Raw genomic sequence first — 21,570 nt, 5'->3', positions numbered from 1 at the left:
TGATTAGAGATTGGGTATGGGCACTTGTGCTAAGGCAAGAAAATGACACTTTCCCCCAATCTTGGTAGTCCCTTACGCAGGCCCTGCTGCCTACCTTAAATGAAGCTTAAAATAAGAAGATAAAGCTGTTAGAGTAAGGGGCCAATTAAAAGGAAGCTAGCCTTAGTAGGAAGCATGGCCAAACTGCGGGAGGCAGTGAAAGATAGGCGTGCCTGGTGTGCTCTGGTCCATTGGGTCACGAAGAGTCAGACACGACTGAACAACAAGCCTTATTTTATTTTTTCCAATATTGTACTTTCTGAATCCACAGAAAGATTTTAGAAAGGTCTGCTTAATTTGCTTTGCATTTAAAGTTCCACATGTGTAATGGAATCTTTCAGTTGCGGTGATTGTATGTATAATAAGATTGTGTGCAACAAATATGTGGATTATATGTGGCTTCAAAATCATATTGTTACCAAGGTTGCACGCCACCCACAATCTCTGCCAATTGGTAGCAAGATTCTAAGGGGTTCCAGGCCTGGGGTCGTGTTTCGGTTTGGAATAAAGACACAGTGGAGAGTGTCATCTTTAAGAAATACGGTTTATTAACACATATTTACAACCTGGGTGCAGATAGAGGGAGTGCCTAGTTTACAGCATTCGCATCTCAAGAGCAGCTTGTTCTTCACAGCAGCGCAGCACTGCATTCAGAGGCTTTCTAAACGCCATCTTTGTGCCTCTGCCCCAGCTTGTTTCCTACCAGTCCTAATGTTGTCTGTCCTTCCACCCTCTGCATAGAGTTCTCTCCACTTCTTGCTTCTCCTTTCCAGAAACACCTTGCCAAGCAATTCCCACCCTTTTGTATGCTCGCTCCCCTTGTAACTTTGGCATCCACTCAGAGGTGTAGGGAGCCTCTTGGGTGCCTGGGGCGGTGTTACCCTCCTGGGGGCGGGGCGTCCTGACGCATGCGTCCTGACGTCACGACGCATGCGTCAGGACAGACTGTCCATCCCGCTGGCACTGCTGCTCCAGCAGCAACTGAGCGACCCGCCAAGCGAGCGCCGGCTCCCGGGGCTTCCCCGTCTGTGCTGCTTTAAAGCAGTATGGACAGGGAAGTCCCAGGAGCCGGCGCTTGCTCAGCGGGTTGCTCGGTCGCTGCTGGAGCAGCAGCGCCCACTGAGAGCCCATCCCGCCGGCGCTGCTGCTCCAGCGGCAACCCGCCGAGCGAGCGCCGGCTCCTGGGGCTTCCCTGTCCGTGTTGCTCTAAAGCAGCACTGACGGGGCAGCCCCACGAGCCGCCGATCGCGCGGGGCAGCCCCATAGCGGCGCTGGCGGGCGGACCCCGGATGGGCCGCGGGGTGGAGCTGCCTTGCTCCGCAGCTTGCTTGGGGCCCGCTGGCGGGGTGGGGCTGGCCCAAGTGTAACCCCCCTCTCCTGGAACCCAGGGCAGACCGCCCCCCCCACGACACCCATGCATCCACTGCTGGCACAGACCCAATGATTCCCCTGTTATGAGCCATCAAACCTTTTCTCATGCTTAACAACTTCTATCCCAATGGTGCCCTGGCCTGGAAAGAGAGCTTAGCCTGTATTTTTCCACAGGTCTCTTCCCTTCAACATTCCAAAAATCAGCTGAATTCTGTTCCTTTTTAAATTTCTAACATTCACTAACTCTGGCAGGTGGGATCGCCAGAGTTTCCCCAACCACACACACCTTTCTGCTCCTATTTATTTATTTTAAACTGTCCGCTGCATAAAGCTGAATGTGCACAAGTTAAATGTGTATGTTGTAGGTCTACTTTAGTACATATTCCCAGTGATAGCATGCATCAAACGTTGACCATCAAGATTGCATATCTGTGATTTTTTAATAGATGTTTATTTACATAAATAGGAGAACAGGTCTCTACTAATTTTATTGAATTGAAGTTTGGAATTTCTTTTTTATCTTAATGCATAGAAAATTATGAATAAATTAAGGAAACAGTATTTAGCATTAATCAGATTATGCAATAGACTGTCTGATGTTTTGATACCAATTTCAAAGAAGAGTTTAGGATTTAGTACATAAATCCTTAATTTTGTTTGTTGATCAGGAGGCAAATAGTCCAGCAGAAGAAACTGTTAGAGCTGCTTTGAGGCAAATAAAACTTTTCTAGCTCCAGTATCTCATCTGGGTGAAAAACAATTAGAATATGCAGTTATGAGTAATGCTACAAGAGATATAAAGCAGATCATTATGTATGCTTACCTTATCTGAAATTGCACTGCAATTAATGTTGCAAAGGCTGCCTAAGAGTCAGATCAAAAAATTTACATGATAGTCCAGAATCTGATATACTGTAGTATGTTCATGTTCACTATAAAATCTAAATATGGCTAAGTTTAAGAAGTGTTTTTGATTTAAATTAGGATTGATAAAAAACCTCCAAATGTCAAGAATACAGGAAATGTGTCACCTTTGTCTTAGGTTGCTCAAAGGTTAGTTTCCCACGTCTATGTGCAAAAGGTAAGGTAGTTAAATCTCTTATGAAACACATGGTTCTTATATGGGCTGCTGGCTCCTCTTCCATGTGCTCTGCTCCATAAATATTCCTGTTCTTAAGGTAAGTTGCATACACATTAATAAGTGCACCAGCCCTCTTGTAAAATAACTTTGTTTACAGTGTTTCCCATATAAAACTCAAAGTTATTAGGGTTTCTGTAAAGACTCCAAGAAAACTGCTATCTAGAAGTTTGTACTTGTAGCCATAGACCAGCAAGACCATGAGCTCATCCACACTTCCAGTGGCTAGAAAGCACAGATCTGAGTAGTTTAGATCTGAGTCTGAGCAGTTTTGCCTTTACTTCACCACTTTCCCCCAGAAAACTCACTCTTTAGCGTTCTGGAGAAAACCCAATTGATGTTTGCTCTAATTCAGCAGTTTACTGTGGGTTTTCCCAAGGGAAAGCAACAGGGCAAACGGAAATGTGAATGAGCACCAACCCTTCAATTTTAGGAATCAGGTCGTATTTCACATGGCCCCAAGAAAGGCGTTGCCAACTGAGGAGATTATTCTTGGCCCTGTGTTCTAACATGACAGCGGTCTTGACATGCATGTAATATAGGACAATGAAACTTGCCAAGAGAGGAAGCCTGTACAGTTTGCATCTGAGCTTCTTTTGAGGTATTACTTCTGTTTATAGCATTAGGGAATCCTTCTCATGCAGAGAAACACAGGCGGGGGACGGGACAGAAATAAAGTGGTTCTCTTCGCTCCCCCCCCCCCCCGTGGTCCTGATCACTTGTAATAGGTATAGTACTATGCAAACCAGCCTCTGTGCCAGGGATTCTGGCTAATTTAGTATGGCAGCATCATAATGAAAAAGTCCTGCCTGCCACAGAGGAACAGAGTGTGGGTGCATGAACATATTTCAGTATAGCACATTGATGCAGATTGACAAAGTATAAAACTATTGTTAGTGTTATAAGCAAACACAATAAAGTATTTAACCCAAAGCTTGAGTCTCTATTCCAGGTGGGGTACCAGCCTGAGCTGGACAAAATGACAATAGATGCTTCTCTTGTGCATCTATAAACAACACTGCTCTCTGGAATGGAGTTTCATTATATCCTATTCATCTTAAACAACTTGAGCTATCATTTCATTTTATGATATAGAAGAGTTCTTACTAACAGAATCTTTGGTCAATATCTTCCTCAAGGAAATTTGCAACAAGGATTTGCTTCTTTCTTGCATATCTTCTTTTCTGTTCCAAACTATGACTTCCTGCTTAATATTACAGTGCCTATGGTAGGTTGAACATAGGCTAGTAGACCTGATTTCTGATTAAATAAGTTACCGGTAGTTTATGAGTATGCAACTTAAATTTCCTTCATCGTTCTCAAGGGACATTAAAAGGCTTGTGGCTAAGTAGTAAAGATTATATCTGGCACAAAACCAAATCTCTGTCTTAAAGAGTCATCTGCACATACATTGGAATGTAGTCTCAGCTCCATAAGTCTAAAAATGCAAACTATAGAAATAATTTGGCATGGAGAGTATTTGCATCCACAATCATATTTATGTGTTGTCAATTCTGTTGTTGCAATGAAGAGCAAGTGCAAATTCAGTGTTGGGTTCCACTGTCACTAACTAAGGTCACTAACTAATGCTCGTTTTTACTGAATTTTAAATTTAGCAGTTTTACTTGTGTAATACAGCACTGTGCAGTTGTTAATAACTTGGCTTCACTTGCACTTCCTCCAGAGTGTTTTTCTCAGCTTCTAGCTATAGATAATACAAAGCAGTTAATCAAAGATGGTGTTATAATACTCAAAATACCCATCCCATTAATATATAATGTAAACAGAACAGAACAGTTTATACAACAGAACAAGTAATTATTTGACGACATCATTTTTGTAATTAGGGTCTTAGCAGTGTACCTTTCTCTTACACTCCAGTAATGCCAAAATAATTCTTGCATAATATTAGAAGGGTTTAAGGCTTTATTTGAAAACAATACTCCAAAATGGGTGGACGTTTACATTTACAGGCTGCATACTGTATTCTCAGCAACATCCTCCTTGTAAACATTTTAATTTACCGGTAAGTGTTTCTCTAAGCATTTAGGGAATACTTCACAATCTCAGGTTATTGCAAAATCAATAGTACCTTACAAAGTTAGGTTACTTTGCTTTAAAAGGCAGGATTTTTACTATAATTCCCTGTGTAACTTGTAAATATATTTTACCCCAGATTGATTATAACCTTTATAAATAGATTAGATTAGTTTTGTTCCAACAATTGTGTTGGAATGATGCTGGTTTCCCAAAAGCATATGGGAGCAAAGAAGGGACTGACAAAAGGTAATAGCAGTTAATGAACAGTGTGATCCTAGAATGAATAAGAGAGTGTGTTGGAAATTATTTGATGAAAGGCTTGAGCAGCATTTAGTATAGACAAAGAAATTAGGGAGGAGGGGAGAGAGAATGCTCACATCCTCATGTAATACTAAAGCAAACCATGTCTTAGCACAAACAAGCAAATGTGTTCCTGGGAAGGAGATTGCAGCCATTTTCATGTAACCAAGGCTGTACCTGAAGTGGGCTAGAGTCCGTTTGCTACTGCACTATAATAACAATAATTTATTATTTATACCTCACCCATCTGACTGACTTGCCCCAGCCACTCTGAGTGGCTTCCAACATAATAAAAACACAGTGAGCTAAGCCATAGTCTAGCTTAACATATCATCTATACCTGAGTTCTTAGTTTATCTCACTTCAGACAAACCATGGGTACAACTTGTGGTTTGTCTGAAGAGAGCTAAACCTTGAGTCTGGTTTTAGATGACATGCTAAGCCAATCTGGCTTAGCTCAGCACAGTCACAAAATGATCTGGGAGGAGAAAGCAACTGTGATTTCCTTTATTGGAATTTGCATGATCTCTCCTGAAGCCCAAACGTTTGATTGCACTAGACCAAAGTTTGACTTAACATTACATGTGAACTTTGTATTCAGCAGCCAGCCATTTCTTGCCAGCAAAATATTTTCATAGTTCTTTGGAATATATTGTCATGAGACAGTCGAATGGTGTGAAACAGTAATAGCAGTAGTTGTAATACTTTATTTACAAGCATAGCACATGGAGCCATATAAAACTATCCTATTCGTTACGTAGTTTAGTTCTGCCTCTATTTTGTGTTTCAGAAAATCAAAATCCATGGGCTACTTACAAAACTTACAGAGACTTTGACAAACAACACTATAGTGGCAGCCACTGTAGAAAACAGATGTGCTTAAATACCTTGTTCACATACTTCCTTGGACAGTAATGGTCTGTATATTATGAAGAAACAGGCACATCCTCCTCTCTTCGTCACATCATAACATAACATGTGGCATGAGCGCTCTGTATGGAGGGGTGAAAGCCTGATTCCCCCACCCGCTTTTTTAAGTTAAATAACTATATGGATTTGGCAGCCATATGTGGAGTCAAATGCCCATGCCATATGTGATGTGATGTATGTAACTAAAGATATTGGTGAGCACCTGCTCATTTACTCTGTGAAGACCATTGCCACCTGGGTAGGTATCTGAACTGGGCTTAGGCTATTGCAGCTTAGTGAAAGGTTTTTTTTTATTCCTTTGTTGTTTGGGAGGGTTGAATTGTCTACACATCATCACTGTACTAACACTACCTGCTTCCTATGCAGTTTTTGTACATTAATTCAAATACGATTCTTTGTGTAACAACTAAACTAGCTCAGAATTGAATATATTACTTATTTATGAGGTGTTTTGTAATGTCAGTGTTATTTCTGGAATGCATATGTGTGGATACTATTTTATATTTAGGTTTTGTACAATGTGCTGCAAGATGACAAAATGCCAAAGGTAATCTTCTGGCATTTACTGATTCACAATCAAACTGCTGCCTTGCAGAAAATAGCAAAGACACTAATTGAATTGCTTATAAACACTTTTAACAGCAAAAATAATTTAATATTGAAATATATGTATAACACATTTTATAGAAGATGATGCTTACAGAGAATTCTTTAAAATGCTTTAGCCTGAAAAAGGATTGCATGTTATATATTGAAGAAAACAGAGGCTATGGGACGATTGCTTGCTTTGAAAGTTATTTTAATATGAGCATTTACATTTAGATTCATTCTAAAAGCAATCTTATGAAGTTTCTAGAAAATCTTTTGCCTATTTTTCTTCTACTTTTGGATATGCTACAAATATAGTTTCACTGGATAAAATGTATTTTCCTTGTGTACTTGAGTGAAGAAATCTTAACACAATATCATTTCTTTGTAAATTGCAAATATTCTTCTAATTTTTTAGATTGCAATGAAAGCAGTGCATGCTGTGTGCATATCAGAATTGATGATGTGTGCTGTTTTGATTTTGAATGTGTTTTTGATGTCCTTGAAAAATCACAGTGGTAGCAGTAAAATTGTTTTAATTAATGAATCGGAGAGCAACAAATCTGCTGACTCAAGCTTATTGATGTAATTATTACTGGGACAGAAAGGATGCAAAATCTGGCAGGAGTGTTAAACTTCGGTTTGTTGTCATCTGAGAAATAGTAAAGTATTAGGGTGTATTTCATATGCGGTCTTCTAAAGCAGTGTTTTTCAACCACTGTTCCGCGGCACACTAGTGTGCCGCAAGATGTTGCCTGGTGTGCCGTGGGAAAAATTGAAAAATTACTTTATATATAGTCAATATAGGCACAGAGTTAAAAATTTTAACATTTTCTAATGGTGGTGTGCCTCGTGATTTTTTTCATGAAACAAGTGTGCCTTTGTCCAAAAAAGGTTGAAAAACACTGTTCTAAAGGAATGTTTTTATTTCCTTACAAAATTATGTTGACATGATCACCATAATATTTTTTCACATACAGCTTCTTACATATCAATACAAATATGGTAATGATTGAAAGTCAATTCATTTTGTTTTATGTTATACAAGTAAATAATAACATAAGGATGCCTTCTCCCATTTATTATGAAATAATCCCTTTTTATTCAGATCACATTACCCTGGGTAAAATAGTTAGATGATTTTTTGCATTAATCATCATTCCTTCTTGTGGAGCCCAGAAGGTATAAAGGAACACACCGGAAGAACCTTTAATGCCTTGTTAGACATTGCAGCTATGCTTTGCCTTGTCAGTAGGGCTGTACAGCCAGTATTCTGTCCCTCCCTCAAGATTGTTGGCATCCATCTGTCTCAAGAGACAATGGAAGAGTGTGCCTTCTGGGGTAAAGTAAAACTGTTGGAGAGCTACAGCACCTGCTATGGCTGTAGAGACCAGTACAGGAGAGACATATTTTATTGCAGCTTGGTTAGATTACACATTACACTTGTGAAAAGAAGGACCAGATTTCAGGCTTGTACACTTCTGAGGCCTTGCCACAGGACAAAGGACTAAATCAGCTAGGAATATTCCATGTTTATTTAAATGCATGATCTCCTTGTCCTAAGAAATCACTCTAAAACCCCAATCATATCTAAATTTCCTTAGAAGTAGCTTCAACTTTGTTCAGTGGATCTTCCTCCCAAGTAAATCTGTAGGATAACACAACCTATGTTGTAACCAGTGCTTTTTTTCTAGAAAGAGAGGTGTAGGAACTCCCACCTTTTTGGGACACTCAGTTTGGAGAGAATCTGCCCTCCAGATGTGTTTGACTACAATGCCCATCAGCATGGCCAAAGAGCAATGATGATGGAAGTTGTATTTCAAAATATATAAAGGGCACCAGGTTGAGGAAGTTGGACAAGGTCTATATAGTACGTGTTTGCTTTCATGAACTAATATATGTAACAGTTGCTTATGGTCTTAGGTTTCCAGCAGCAAATTTGTCAATTTCTGCATTGATGGAAGAAGCCCCTCCCTGCGCCCCCGCCAATATCTTACTGTGAGAGAGCATAAATGGAAATTGTGGGTCCTTATTCCAAACATTTTGTGGCAAGAAATATACTAGGACTCCAGCAATGTTTGGTGTGAGGAAAGACCAACAAGAATACAACTTTTCGGGGGCCTGGTAAAAAGTGCAGAGCTATTTCCTGCAAAATGCACACCAGCATAGTTGCTATGGGGCAAGAGAACAGGAGCCACTATGGCACTAGGACCCTGACATATCCAGTACTAGATAAAAGCTGCCTTTTCCTTACCCAGCCAACCACCCAGCAGATCCTGCACCATGAAGCTAGCCATATAGAACATGAAGCACATGCCAGCAGCCTTTAAACAGTGTGCTAGTTCTCCGTAGGCAGGTCTAGAAAGTGTCATACCATTCAGCACTTGTAGCCTCCTTTCCTGAAAATGGGATGCCTAGCATCATCTGTCAGTGTCCCCATCCTCTGGGACAGGATACCACCACATAGGCATACTTTTATTTACAAAGAAACCATCTACCTGCAGAAAGGGTTTGATAATGAGCAGCTGCTATGTAGCATGCCTAAGAAGTAGATTGCTTCAGATGTATTTTGAAATGCACTAAGGCCTTGTATATTTTAAGCCACTATATTACAGTTTATTTTGTGGGCAGATGGCATATAAATCACAGTCTAATTTAATCTACATCTAATCTTATGGAAGAGATGGCAGCCTTGGGCTCACCTCTACTACTTCTGAAGGCACAGATACCAGAATGATGGTACCAATGAACAGAACAGTCTCTCATATGGTTAGTTACTGCAGGCTTAGACTGGTTGCTTCAAGCTGAAAATCAGATGGCAGGCTCACTCTTCAAGAATTTCACTGTAAAATAAATAGTGTAAAGGACAGAAACCAGAAGAAGTATCAGCTTTGGGGGAATTGTGGGCCATAGGTAATGAAAAATCCTATTGTGAAGCGATTTGGGATCCTGTATACAAACAACACCTCACTGCAAGTCTAACTACTGAATAAGAAATGTTGATGAAATAGTAATCCATCTGTCAAAACCACTCTCACATAGCGTGGTTGTAGTGGATAAGTGCAGTGCACCCAATCTGCTGTCCTACTTTCTTATTTTGTTGACTGGAAGAAGAGAGTTGGGTGGGTGGAAAGACAACACTTGCTTCATTGTTCTCCATCAGCAGAATATTTATAACTACTCCTTGTAGGAATACATTTAGCTACTTGTTGATATACCAAAAAAGAAAATTTGTGGATTTAAGATTCCAATGTTTTTAATTAATACTGCTCAATAAGTAAATATATTTCATCTCATTTGTTACTTTCAAAGGTCTTTGTTCCATACTGTATCAGATGTATTGATTTTATGAAATAGCTAATAGGCTTTCCTTTATGAAGAGTGGCTTTTTCCTGTGATTAACTTTTTACAATTGAATTGTTCCATCCCCTTGTGAGAAAAGGAAGTCTGGAAGCACGGGGATAATTTAAACGAGACAAAAATGCAGCATGATGATGATGATGATGATGTAGAAAACAGGAGGCATTGAACACATCTTTAGAAGCTAAGTAGTTTACATGAAAAATCTAGATAAGGGAAATCTAGAACAACCTGATTAAAGAAGCACTAAAAATGAAAATAATATAATAGGGATGACTAGCTTTCAGTTTTTGATGCAGTAATATCATTCATTTATTTTTAAATGTAATGTCATGAGACACACTTTTCTGGGAAGGCAAAGGACTTATTTTAACAGAATTATGATTGGATGAATGTTTGACAGCAGGGTGGTGATGAAATGGTGGGTGGAGCCAGAGTGATAGCTTGGGAATGTTGAGAGAGACAAGGAAAATGTGTTTGTTGAAAGAATGAGAGTGAGGACATAGGTAAAAGACTGGAAGTCAGTTGTTAAAAAAGAGAACAAAGTATGCTAAACTAGGATGGTACTACCTGTAGGATAGTACTATTTATTTATCCAAATGATTACTTGTCATAGCTGTTGTTTTCCACAAATAAAAATGTACTGATTTGTAGGACAAATGACAGGGTGATTGGATTGAGCTTCAATATCAACACAATGCCAGTACAAAAGACATTTTTAGAAAGGAAAATAAGAGAATGGAAAAAATACATTAAGGATCTTGCTGGATCTTGCCAGATGATTGTTTTGTCTTTCGTTCAACTAGGTATTTGCTGCAGAGAAATCTAAGTTTCTCAGCACTGGAAAAATCCCTTGCCTTTTGCAAAACTGTGTGTGTTCTGGCAGCTGTTGGTTGCTTCCTGTGTAATCACTAATAAGTGTCTCATATATATATATATATATATATATATATATATATATATATATATATATGTTTGCCCGTTTTAAGAATTTGTCTGAAGGATTTTTTAAAGTGAATGTATTTTCCAGTATATTTTTTAGGGCTGAGCACACCCACCTTGCCCTTCCAGAATGTATTAACTTCATCTTATAATAATATCTGCAACCACTGCTACAAGTGCCAGTCACAACCAGCAAGCCTGGTTCTCATTCCGACCCATGAGCAATCTGATTCCATGAAACACTCCATTTTCTCTCTCTCTCTCTCTCTCTCTCTCTATATATATATATATATATATATAGGCTTGTATGCTCTTTTTCCAGGGTTGTGTAAAAAAAAATTATCCAAAAGGCATAATTAGATCATGGATAGGGAGGTCTTATTCAGGGCCAACCTGGCATTCAGCAACAGCAGCCACAAACCCGAGGGACAACCGTAATCCCCCAAGTTGCAGGAGGGGCTGTCGCATGGCATAGTCACTAACGTCCTGTGCCGTGTGCCCCTTACCTGGCCTGCCCCACCTCCCTTTACCCTCAGCCACTGTGATTGGGGTCTCCCTTGCTCTTCTTACATTCTTATTGTATGGATGAAAACAAAGTGCAGCAACACAGAGACCTAAATATAGAAAAAGGCTTAAGCAAGTTAGCCATTACTATAAAGCTAATTTGTAACTTAAATCCTGTATATATTTTAAGACCTGAAATAGAAAATAATATGTTTGCCATGTAATCTTCTAAGTTTTGTTTGTTTTAAAAAAACTTTTCACACAGAGAGAGGGGGGGAGGGGGGCAATCATTTGGCAAGTGTATAAAGTGGACCCTTTGGATATGGATTTAATTCATTCCGGGGGTCCGTGCGCATCCCGAAAAATCCGTAACCAGAGGTGCCGCTTCTGCACATGCACACGGTGCGATAGTGTGCTTCTGCGCATGCGCACAGAGCTGGAAAAATACTTTCAGGTTTGCCGCTTTCACAACCCGGTATTCAGAGAGGTACGTAACCCGAGGGTCCACTGTATATGAACAGGGTGATGAGCTAGTTTTCACTTTTCACAGAGTTTCAGGTTTGAAGTAATACAAAAAGAAAGAGGAAGCTTGATATTAAATTGATGCTTCTGATAGCGGGGGTAGGGAAAGCCCACTTTGCTGTATGTTACCGTCTTAAAATTGTAACTTAAGATGCTCTAGAACAGGCATGTCCAACAGGTAGATCACTGGATGTCTGCGGTAGATCACTGGCTCCCCCCAAAGAAGCCAAAGAACTGTGGCTCCCCTTAAAAAAGCTCAACATTTTACCTCCTCCCTGTAAAAACAACTTTGACCCGAACCCTCCCAAAATGGGCCTTCCTCCTTCCTAAAAAAAGCTCAACTACTTTGACCTGAGCCCCAAAAAAGGGGGTAGCTCACTGCCAGTTTATAACTCTGTGAGTAGATCACAGTCTCTTGGGAGTTGGCCACCCCTGCTCTAGAAGACTACTTAGATTTGATAGTGCTAAGTCCTAAGGGTCACAGGTTAGACCTATGACAAAGAAACAACAGATGCTTTTTTTAGGAGTTTGTGATCTGGTATAGAAAACAAATCCCCATCTACTTACCATGCTGGGGGAAGAGAAAGGAATGGAAAAGTAGAGTTATTAGTCTTCCACTCATACCTAAGGAGCATATCTAACGGGGTTATAGAGCTCAAGGGCAGGTAGTTTCATAAAATGTAAGAAAGCAAGCCTCTAGTCTAAAAAGGAAGACAGAAAGCTTACAGGTGTTGCTTTCTGTCTTTTTCATTAGTTGTTTCACAGATCAGACAGGCTGTTATTTCTCTTTGTTGCTATGGATTGCAGCTCCACTTCTGAGTTTCTTTTTTAAAAAAATTATTAAGGGTTTTCTTGATTTACAAAGGAAGTGCAATGTCTCTCTCATATTTTTTCTATGTAACATTTTTACAAGTCAATTTTGTTTGTTGAGACATTAGGAAGAAAAGGGGGGAAAGAGGTGGGTGTGAGATGGGTGGAGTGGGGTGACAATGTTTCTATTTTGCTAAATATATGTATGGTTTGTTTCTATTTTGCTTAATATATGTAGGGTTTGGTGTCATCGTTGTTTGTGCAGGTTCTCTGTGTTCCTTTGGTTAAAATTAATTATGTGCAGAATAGAGGTTTGGTTTTATTTGGGATGCACTTTAGTTCTGTTTCTGCTTTTTCTGAAATTATTCAGCAATAATTTTATTTGTAGTACAGTGAGATAGCTAAATAATATGGGATTCTCAGCTGCATCCTTAAGATGGTTTTTACTCATCTCACTTTTTAAAAAAATCCTCAAACTAACTTACCTGTAAAACAAAAGGCTTACATTTAAAAAGAAGTTCCTGAACTTTACTTTGATCTCATTAGTATTTTTTTTTAAAAGGTTAGTGTGTGTTTGTTACTATGCTAATATTTAAAGGCAATTTCTGCTGAGAATATTGTGTGGAACAGTTTAGACAAAGCTAAGGACATATTTAAAATTTTAATATTGAAGGAGACTATCATGAGGAAAAAGTTACTAAGGCATCCCCCTGTGCTCCCATTAATTTGTATATTATCAAGGACCTGGTTATGAATATGGTTACTGGAGTAGGCATGTAATAAACAGAATATAATTGAATTTTCAATCTTTTGTCATGAGGGAATAATCTTCTTACAGGACCTCTGCTCTGTCTTCCAGCTAATTGTCAGCAGTTATTCAATATTGCCACATAAATGTCATCAAATCTTGCAAACCCCCTCTCCCCGAAAAATGATTACATTTAAAAATGTGTGCCTCTACTCCATGGTGTTTTAATTATTTTCATCACACATATTTTTGTTGACACGTTCTAGAAATGATTTGAATTGAAGTTGCATAGAATTTAAAGCTCAGTTAAACTTCTTTTAGAAATAAAAATGGGTCTAAATAAACCTGCAAACTAAGGGAAATAATATTGGACATGGACCTGAAATATGGGGAAGAGTGTTGAATGAGAGAACATGGTTGCTGATATTAAACAGGCCACTGCCACATATCCTACCTTGATTAACATTGTCTCCAGTCGACTGGTTAAGGATCAGCATAACGTAGATTAGAGATTGTTGTTGTGTTGAATACCCCGATGATCCTATCATTTATTTTAGTATATCTCAGGCTTCCTCAACCTCGGCCCTCCAGATGTTTTGAGACTACAATTCCCATCATCCCTGACCACTGGTCCTGCTAGCTAGGGATCATGGGGGTTGCATGCTTCCCATGCTAAAAACTAAACAAAACCCATGTCTGCCATACTAGCATAATGCATACCCCACAAGTGTCCTAGACATCCTGTTTTTTTATTGTGAGAGAATGGTTGCGATCTTGTGCAATTTCAGTGTGATTCTCCTCCCAAAAAGTGTTTTTTCAGGGTGTGGTCTTGTGTGGTGCTCCCCAAAAGTACTTTTTTGAGGAAAAGGCAGCTCGAAATCACGTGAGATTATGACAACCAAAATTACCACTGTGCTCTCGCAAGAAAAAATGGGAAGGTGCTGTTCCGTATTTTGGCTTCAAAGTATTGCAGTTTGGAAGTTTACATGGTTCTAGTGAGACACATGTTTTAGCATCCCAGCAATCAGCCTTAAATAGAGAGTCCTGCATGTTACAGAATTAATGTTAACTGCCGATTCTAAAAATAGATGCATGAGGTACAGACCAGCTTTGAAGTGGAGAAGCCAGATAAAAGTACTGGTTTTGTGTTTCCACAAACCCGATCCATTCAGCCAGCTGCCCTTTCCACCTGCCCTATGAATAAAGAGTTTCCAAAAAAACTTGAGTTTAAAGAGGGCACTTATAAAAGCCAGACCTTTTTTGGAGTTAGCTTAGTAGAATGAGCCAGTTTCAAATTTTAAACGTGTGAGACAAAGAGGATTAGGGATCTGCTTCCAGCCAGTGGAAATTTGATTTCAAAAGAAAACAACCATATTTTTCAAACTTTTTATTCCTATTGTATGAGTGCCAACTGCAATAACTTTAAAATTAGTTCTGTATGGTGGATGTCAGTTGCTTCGGCCTTAAAATCTAAAATCCAAACATTTTATCAGGGACTTTACTAAAGCAGATTTTATTTAATCACACCAGTCACACGCCTCAGTTAATAGACTTTTGCAGATTCACAAGATATAATCACACATTTTAGACTGAGAGAGGACTATATTGTTCATATTGCAAGCATGGATATTTTTCACATATTGGTTTTTCAATGCCATTGTTTAAACAAGCATTAAACTAACAGCATATGGATCCTTGGAATGTGCAGGGCCAGTTTCCTAAAGTTCTGATTACCGTAACTCGTATGCTTACTAATGTACATGGCACCTTTTGCATTTGAGGACATGCCATAAGCTTTTTTCTGCCCATTTTACTGATGTCTCCAAGGACAATAGCTTCATAATTTATAAGCAGTTACATTGCTTTTGGATTTTATTTGTGTCATTGAACACTGTAAATACATAAACATTAGTATAGGTATATCTTTTAATGAAATATAGCTTCTTTTTGCAACCAAGAACCTGTGAGAGGTAATCTTAGTTGGATGAAATTTCCCACATTATAAAACAAAAGGTTGCTTAGTTTTTGAGTTTGGTCTCAACTGTCCATTTCCACATGAAAGCAACATAATTAAACTGTATACTGTTGGAAGTACACATTTCTCATCTATTGAGCTTTTTACCAGAGCTGTGCATTCACTTCAGAGAATCCCAAATCCAGATCTGAAGTGAGCACTTTAAAAAGATTCTGGATTTGTCTAAACCAAATTTGGTGCGCTCCAAATAGGTCTGAGCTAAGTAGCTTTGTTGAAGCTGCTCAGCCTTCCCACCTAACAGCTGATGTTACATGTCACTTCCCCACATGTCAGCTGAACAGACTCAACAAAGCCCCACTGCCCCTCTGGCAGAGACCCTCCCCAGAGCCTGAAGAGGATGTCATCCTTGGGTGGGTATCCTAGCAAGCTACTAGGTCTCTCCAGGTGCTCCCAACTGATGTGCATTTCAATGATGCACACAAAGCCCTGGGAGTAAGGCCCATTGAATGCAGTGACACTTAAATCTGAATAAATGTGTATAGTATTGTGCTGCATTTTTCTTTATGACCTTGGCTTTTTTGAGCCTCACTGTACTTAAGATCAGGTTATTTGACAGTATTGCTATAAAACTATGCATGTCTACTAAGGAATAAATCAGACTTCCTTAGTATAAAGATGCATACAACCAGGCTTTAATTTTAACGCTAAATTTGAGCGTTGGCATTTCCTCCTTTTTAATAGAAGGGTAAAGAAACTTCTTTTATCTCTGTCTGTTCCACAGAGTTTCAATAATTGATATGGTATATTGGTTAACAAAATATCAAACACTAATTCAGTCTGCTTTGCAAATTTTATTGAACCGAGTTAGCTCAAGTTTTCTTTTTCCACCTTAAGTGAAATTCAGTGTCATGCAAAGGAACTTTCACTTGTGCAACAGGCTTTAATATTTCTTTCTTTCCCATCCCCCAAAGCTGCTCCAAAAGATCCCCAATCTTCCAGATAAAATTTAGGGGATATGATGGGGGCTGCCAAGGTAGAAGAGGAAGGTGGTCTGTTTCATGAGTGGGAGTCCATTTCATTTGCACATGGTCACTGTTAGATACATTCCTTAAATATTATCCAAATTTGAACAACTTAGTTTACTATTATGATTGCCTTTGTTTTATGTTCCTGGTGGTTTGTACTTTCTTTCTGTTCTCTGATCAATTTCCCCTCACTTCTGGGATCCTGATGGATTTTTGCTGCTTTGTTTAGTGGTTGATTTTGTTTCTGTCTTGAAGACCCTGAATCACTTAGCCATTGGTTGCTAGAACTGGCTGAGCAAGAAAGCTTGCTGTGCAGTTTCTGTTTGGTCACCCCATTCCCACACCAGTCATGCCGTGAGGCTGTGTGCTCATTCTGCTCTAGTCCTCTCCACTTACCTATACCAGTTGTCACTGCAGATTGACTAGAATTTTCAAAGTGCACATGCACAGTCTGACATTTCTCTTTGGTTAAGGGAGGTGCCATATTTTTTATTTTCATTTTTAGAAATCCATGATTCTGTTATACAGGTTAAACTCAAAAAAATAGAATATCATGGAAAAGTCCATTTTTGTAAGCAATTGTTTTCATTAGCTACTGGAGTTTAATATATGAGATACACTCATGACATGCAAAGCGAGATATGTCAAGCCTTTGTTTGTTATAATTGTGATGATTATGGCGTACAGCTGATGAAAACCCCAAAGTTGAAATTGTTAATTTGGGGTTCTCATCAGCTGTACGCCATAATCATCACAATTATAACAAAGAAAGGCTTGACATATCTCGCTTTGCATGGCATGAGTCTATCTCATATTAGTTTCACCTTTTAAGTTGAATTACTGAAATGAATCTTTCCACGATACTCTAATTTTTTGAGTTTCACCTGTCTATCATCAAGGTTCACAGCCATTTTAGCTCCCTGCAAAAGGCATACTCACTTTGCTAATGCCAAGGAATCATACAACAAAATGCAATATGAATCCAATTGGTTGAGACCATATTGAAAAATGGCTGCTACACAAGCACATCAGAGATCTCAAATCAATAACGTTAAATGTTACATTTTCAGCACAAAATTACATTTTCATGATAGTTAATATTAGAATTGTGCAAGTGTGGATGAGAATGTGCTCTGGAGACAAAGGAATACAATAGAAAACTTAAGAGCAGAATGCTGTGATTTCTCTTAAGACATTTTTCATGGCAGAGAAAAAATGCCACTAGTAGTAGAATGGATCTGTGGCCTTGGCAGCTAAGGCAAACTGTGTTTCTTTAATCAGTTCATCCTTAAGGATAAATGTAAGATTCAATATTTAATTCATGTTATAATTTTTCATACAATCATAATACTTTCAGGTTCTTTCTTTTGTTCTCAGCTCGCTTTCATCATTTCAAAAGATACTAACATAACATAAAAAGCATATGGTCATTGATTAATTGATTAAATATACACATTCTTAGTTTACTGACTTTTTCTCTTTTGTTCTATAGATGAAAAGTGCATGTTTCAGTATATGAAAGCTTTTCTGTGGAGGAAGGGGGGTGTCCAATAATTCTCAGAAATGAAAGTATTTTAGTATAAAGTAAAGTCAAATTAAAAATAGGTGTATATTAGACTTTTGCAATGCAGCGTACTTGAGTTGTCTTTGTGGACTTTTCACAAGCTACAGTTAATACAAAATATAGGAGCTTATGGACTGATGCAGAACTTGCAGAACATACTTTACCAGTTCTCAAGCAGCAACATTGACTTCTCAATTTCCAAAATGCTAGCTTTAATTAATAAAGCCCTTAAATGGCTTAGAACCAGGAATGTGAAGGGACCACCTTTTTCCTGCTGAGTTTGCATTGAGACCGACCTCTCAGGGTCTCCTCCAAGCCCCCTGCACCTTTTCAAGTAAGATGGGTGGTGACCAGAGCCAGGGCCTTTTCAATTGTGTCACCCTACCTCTGGAATGTCCACCTTTGATGCTGTATTTATTTCCTTTTCAGTGCAAGGTGAAAACCTTTGAATTTTCCTAGACCTTTTGAATCATAAGACCTAGTCAGCTCAATGTGACTTTTAGTAAACTTGCTTAAGATTGCATTGTGATCTTACCGGTACTTGTTTGTTTGTTTGTTTGTTTGTTTTGTTTGTTTTAATACTAGAAATTTACAGAGCTGTGGTGTTTTTCTTGTGTATTTTCTTGTTTTTTAGTTTGTAAGCTGCTCTGAGAGCTTTGTGTAATACATACATTTCAGGAATAAATATGAAACTACCAGACTACAGGCACTTCAAGGGCCCAATTTGTATTTTATCATACAGGTATGGGAGCTTGCTTTTGTGTGGCTCCATCCCACCCTGCTGTCCCTCCAAAACCTTTGGTAATAACTATGAAGAGGAAGTGCATGGGGCATGTGGAATATACCTCATTTTCCATGCCCGCAAATAGAGGGGAACAATGTTGATATGTGGAATGAGCTATGGAATTCACCAGATTTGTATAGATTCCTCTTCATAGATGCTCACAAAACATAAAATAAAATCCTGCCATGTAGAATCATATCCAGTGCTCTCTTAACATTTCATTTAGGTTTAAATGGCAGAATATTTAAAAAGAGACCATATAAAGAATTAAGGAGTTATTTAGTTTAGTTTAGTTTATTTATTTGAACCTTTTATGCATAAATGTAATGTGAGCATTATTAAGTGTGAACTATGTAAAAAAAATCTTAACAGTAATAATTCTTGGGCTTGTGAAAAGAATGCAAGTGGTAAATCATTACCTATGTCAAAGAAAAAAAGTTTCCTAGCTAAATGTTTGACATAACTGGTGTGTTTATAGTATACAGAGACACTAAATAGTGAATCACTCATTTTTTAAAATAAAGTAAAACCCTGTTTTATCTTTTTAGTACATAGATAACAAAAAAACTTGTTGTCTTTAAAACCAAGATTTAGATCCTCAAGGCCCTTGAAGCAGCAGAATCCCAAGAACTAGAATTACACTATTTATTTTTGAAACAGTCTCTTAGATGATAACTTGTCAATCAATCACACTAATAGAAGGAAATATATAATATTAAGCTTGGGGTCCCTTGCAGTAGTGATATTGAGACACTTACTTCTGTCTTAGACAGATGGTGTGGGGGAGGTTGTCAAAGGGAAATGTGTTACATGTAATTTTGCAAGAAAATAGTGCTTTTGAAGGAAGAAGGGAAATGTCTTTTAAAAATGCAACAGTTCAACTGTGCATACGGGCTGCAATGTGGAGGCAGAATATCTAGTGGCTGTCATGGTTCTGACTCATGAGAGGGCTTGTTCAGTGCTCCCAGAATTCTTCCATTTAAGGAGCCTGAAAGCCTCCTTTATAATTTTGTTTGGGGAGTCTGGATATATACCAGTCTAATTTTTGAAGAATTATGCAAGCATGCAAAGAGGGACGTGTAGAGGAGAAGGAAAATGTGTGGTTTTTTTAAAAAGTGAATGTTTGTGTCTGTATATGGAATTTTCACTGAAATAATATTGCAACTCATTTTCACTTCATTTGTTTTCGGGTGAGCTCTCAGAATATACATGTAGTAAGGCTCTTCAGGCTGAATGAAAACTTCAAAACGCAGCAATAGAGAAAAAGAAAAGTTAATTTATTGTTTGCTGACAGCAAGCAGTGACTCAGAGGATATTTCCAAAAGCTGAGCCCCAGGTGACATCAAACATTACATATTCATGTATTGAAGCAAACTTAAGCCAATAGGCTTGGACACTAGAAGCCTTCCTTTGTCTATATTTGGTTACTTCCCTTTTCCTTCACACACACACAGATATATCTTACTATTTTGTTTCTCTTTTGCAAATACTCTTCTGGAGTCTAATATGTTACATTCTCTTCCCATGAACCTCTGGGGGGCAGGCAGTTAGAATTGTCATTTACTCCTTGTTGGTGTCAATTTAGATCTTTTTGTAGTACAGTCTTATGATGCTGCCATGAGAGACCTGCATAAAATGTACCAAAAAGAAACTTAAAATGAGAAATATTTAATCTAATTTTGTCAAGGAGATAGAACTACCTACAATTGAAAAATTGACACTTTTGGAAAGGTATGAAAAGCTGCATCTAGCAATAACTTCTTTTGTTGGGCAACTTTTAAAGGACCAGGATCTTTGCATCTGATTATGTTCTTTGAACTTCAACAGGTAAAACAAATCACACTGCTGTAAGAGACATCCACTATTTTCTGAAGTAGTGTTCTGCTGCCAAACATTTGGACAATAGTTTCAGCCAACACACAGACACACACACGTCAGATTTGAAGATGACACCAAACTTGGAGGGGTAGCTAATATCTCATTACCTCTGAAGAATAAAGATTCAAGATCTTAACAGATTGAAAAACCAGGTCCAAACTAACAACATTAATTTCAATAGGGACAAATGTAAGGTTCTGCACTTAGGTGGAAATAATCAGATGCACAGATATAGGATAGGGGACACCTGGCTTGCTAACAGTACACATGCAAAGGATCTAAAGCAGCAGCAAAAAGGGAAAAAAGAAAAAAAACCTAATGCAATTCTAGACTGAATCAACAGAAGTATATTACCACTCTGATTTTCCTTGATCTGGAGTACTGTGTCCAGTTCTGGGCACCACAGTTTCAGAAAGGTATTGAGAAGCTGGAACATGTGCAGATGAAGGTGACAAGGATAATAAAATGGTCTGGAAACTAAGCTTTATGAGGAACAGTTCCGGAGTTGGATATGCTCAGCCTGGAGAAGACTAGAGAGGAGATTAATAATAATAATAATAATAATAATAATAATAATAATAGGTACAGTAGCCTACCACCTATTTTCCTCTAGTACAAAAATAAAAATAATATTATTGTTATTTATTAAATTTCTCTATTGCCATTCATGATCACAGGGTGGTTTACAATATAAAAACACAATACATAAGATAGCAACAAACAAAAACAATACCCCCCAACCAAAACATAGTTTAAAAGACCATAAATAGTTTAACTACCCTCCAACCTCCCATGGAGGGGGCACATGAAGAAGGGCCTTAGATGATGACTGCAGGATCTGAGAATGAGCAAACTGGTATAATATAAACTTTTGCTCCCTTGTCTGTACTCTTTCAGTAGGGGCACAAAAGCCAGTGATGACAATCTTTAGGAAATAAAAAATAAACAAATCTGCCCAAAGGCTAGGCATATAAAAAGCTATGAAAAGGCAAGGATATTTAAAAATGGTACTACACAAACATTTCTCTTTGTCGTCCTCATTTACAGACAAA

At 38.3% G+C, this 21,570-nt stretch overlaps 1 protein-coding gene across 10 annotated transcripts in view; it reads left to right on the top strand.

The window, feature by feature from the left end:
• Positions 1–21,570, top strand: part of TENM3 (teneurin transmembrane protein 3) — a 399,040-nt gene that overhangs the window by 102,188 nt on the left and 275,282 nt on the right. The gene's annotated exons all lie outside the window — the stretch shown is intronic.

This window comes from Lacerta agilis, chromosome 9 (genome assembly GCF_009819535.1).
Source record: "Lacerta agilis isolate rLacAgi1 chromosome 9, rLacAgi1.pri, whole genome shotgun sequence".
Taxonomy (NCBI): domain Eukaryota; kingdom Metazoa; phylum Chordata; class Lepidosauria; order Squamata; family Lacertidae; genus Lacerta; species Lacerta agilis.
The sequence above is the reverse complement of the archived record's forward strand: the minus strand, read 5'-3'. Positions and strand labels throughout refer to the sequence as shown.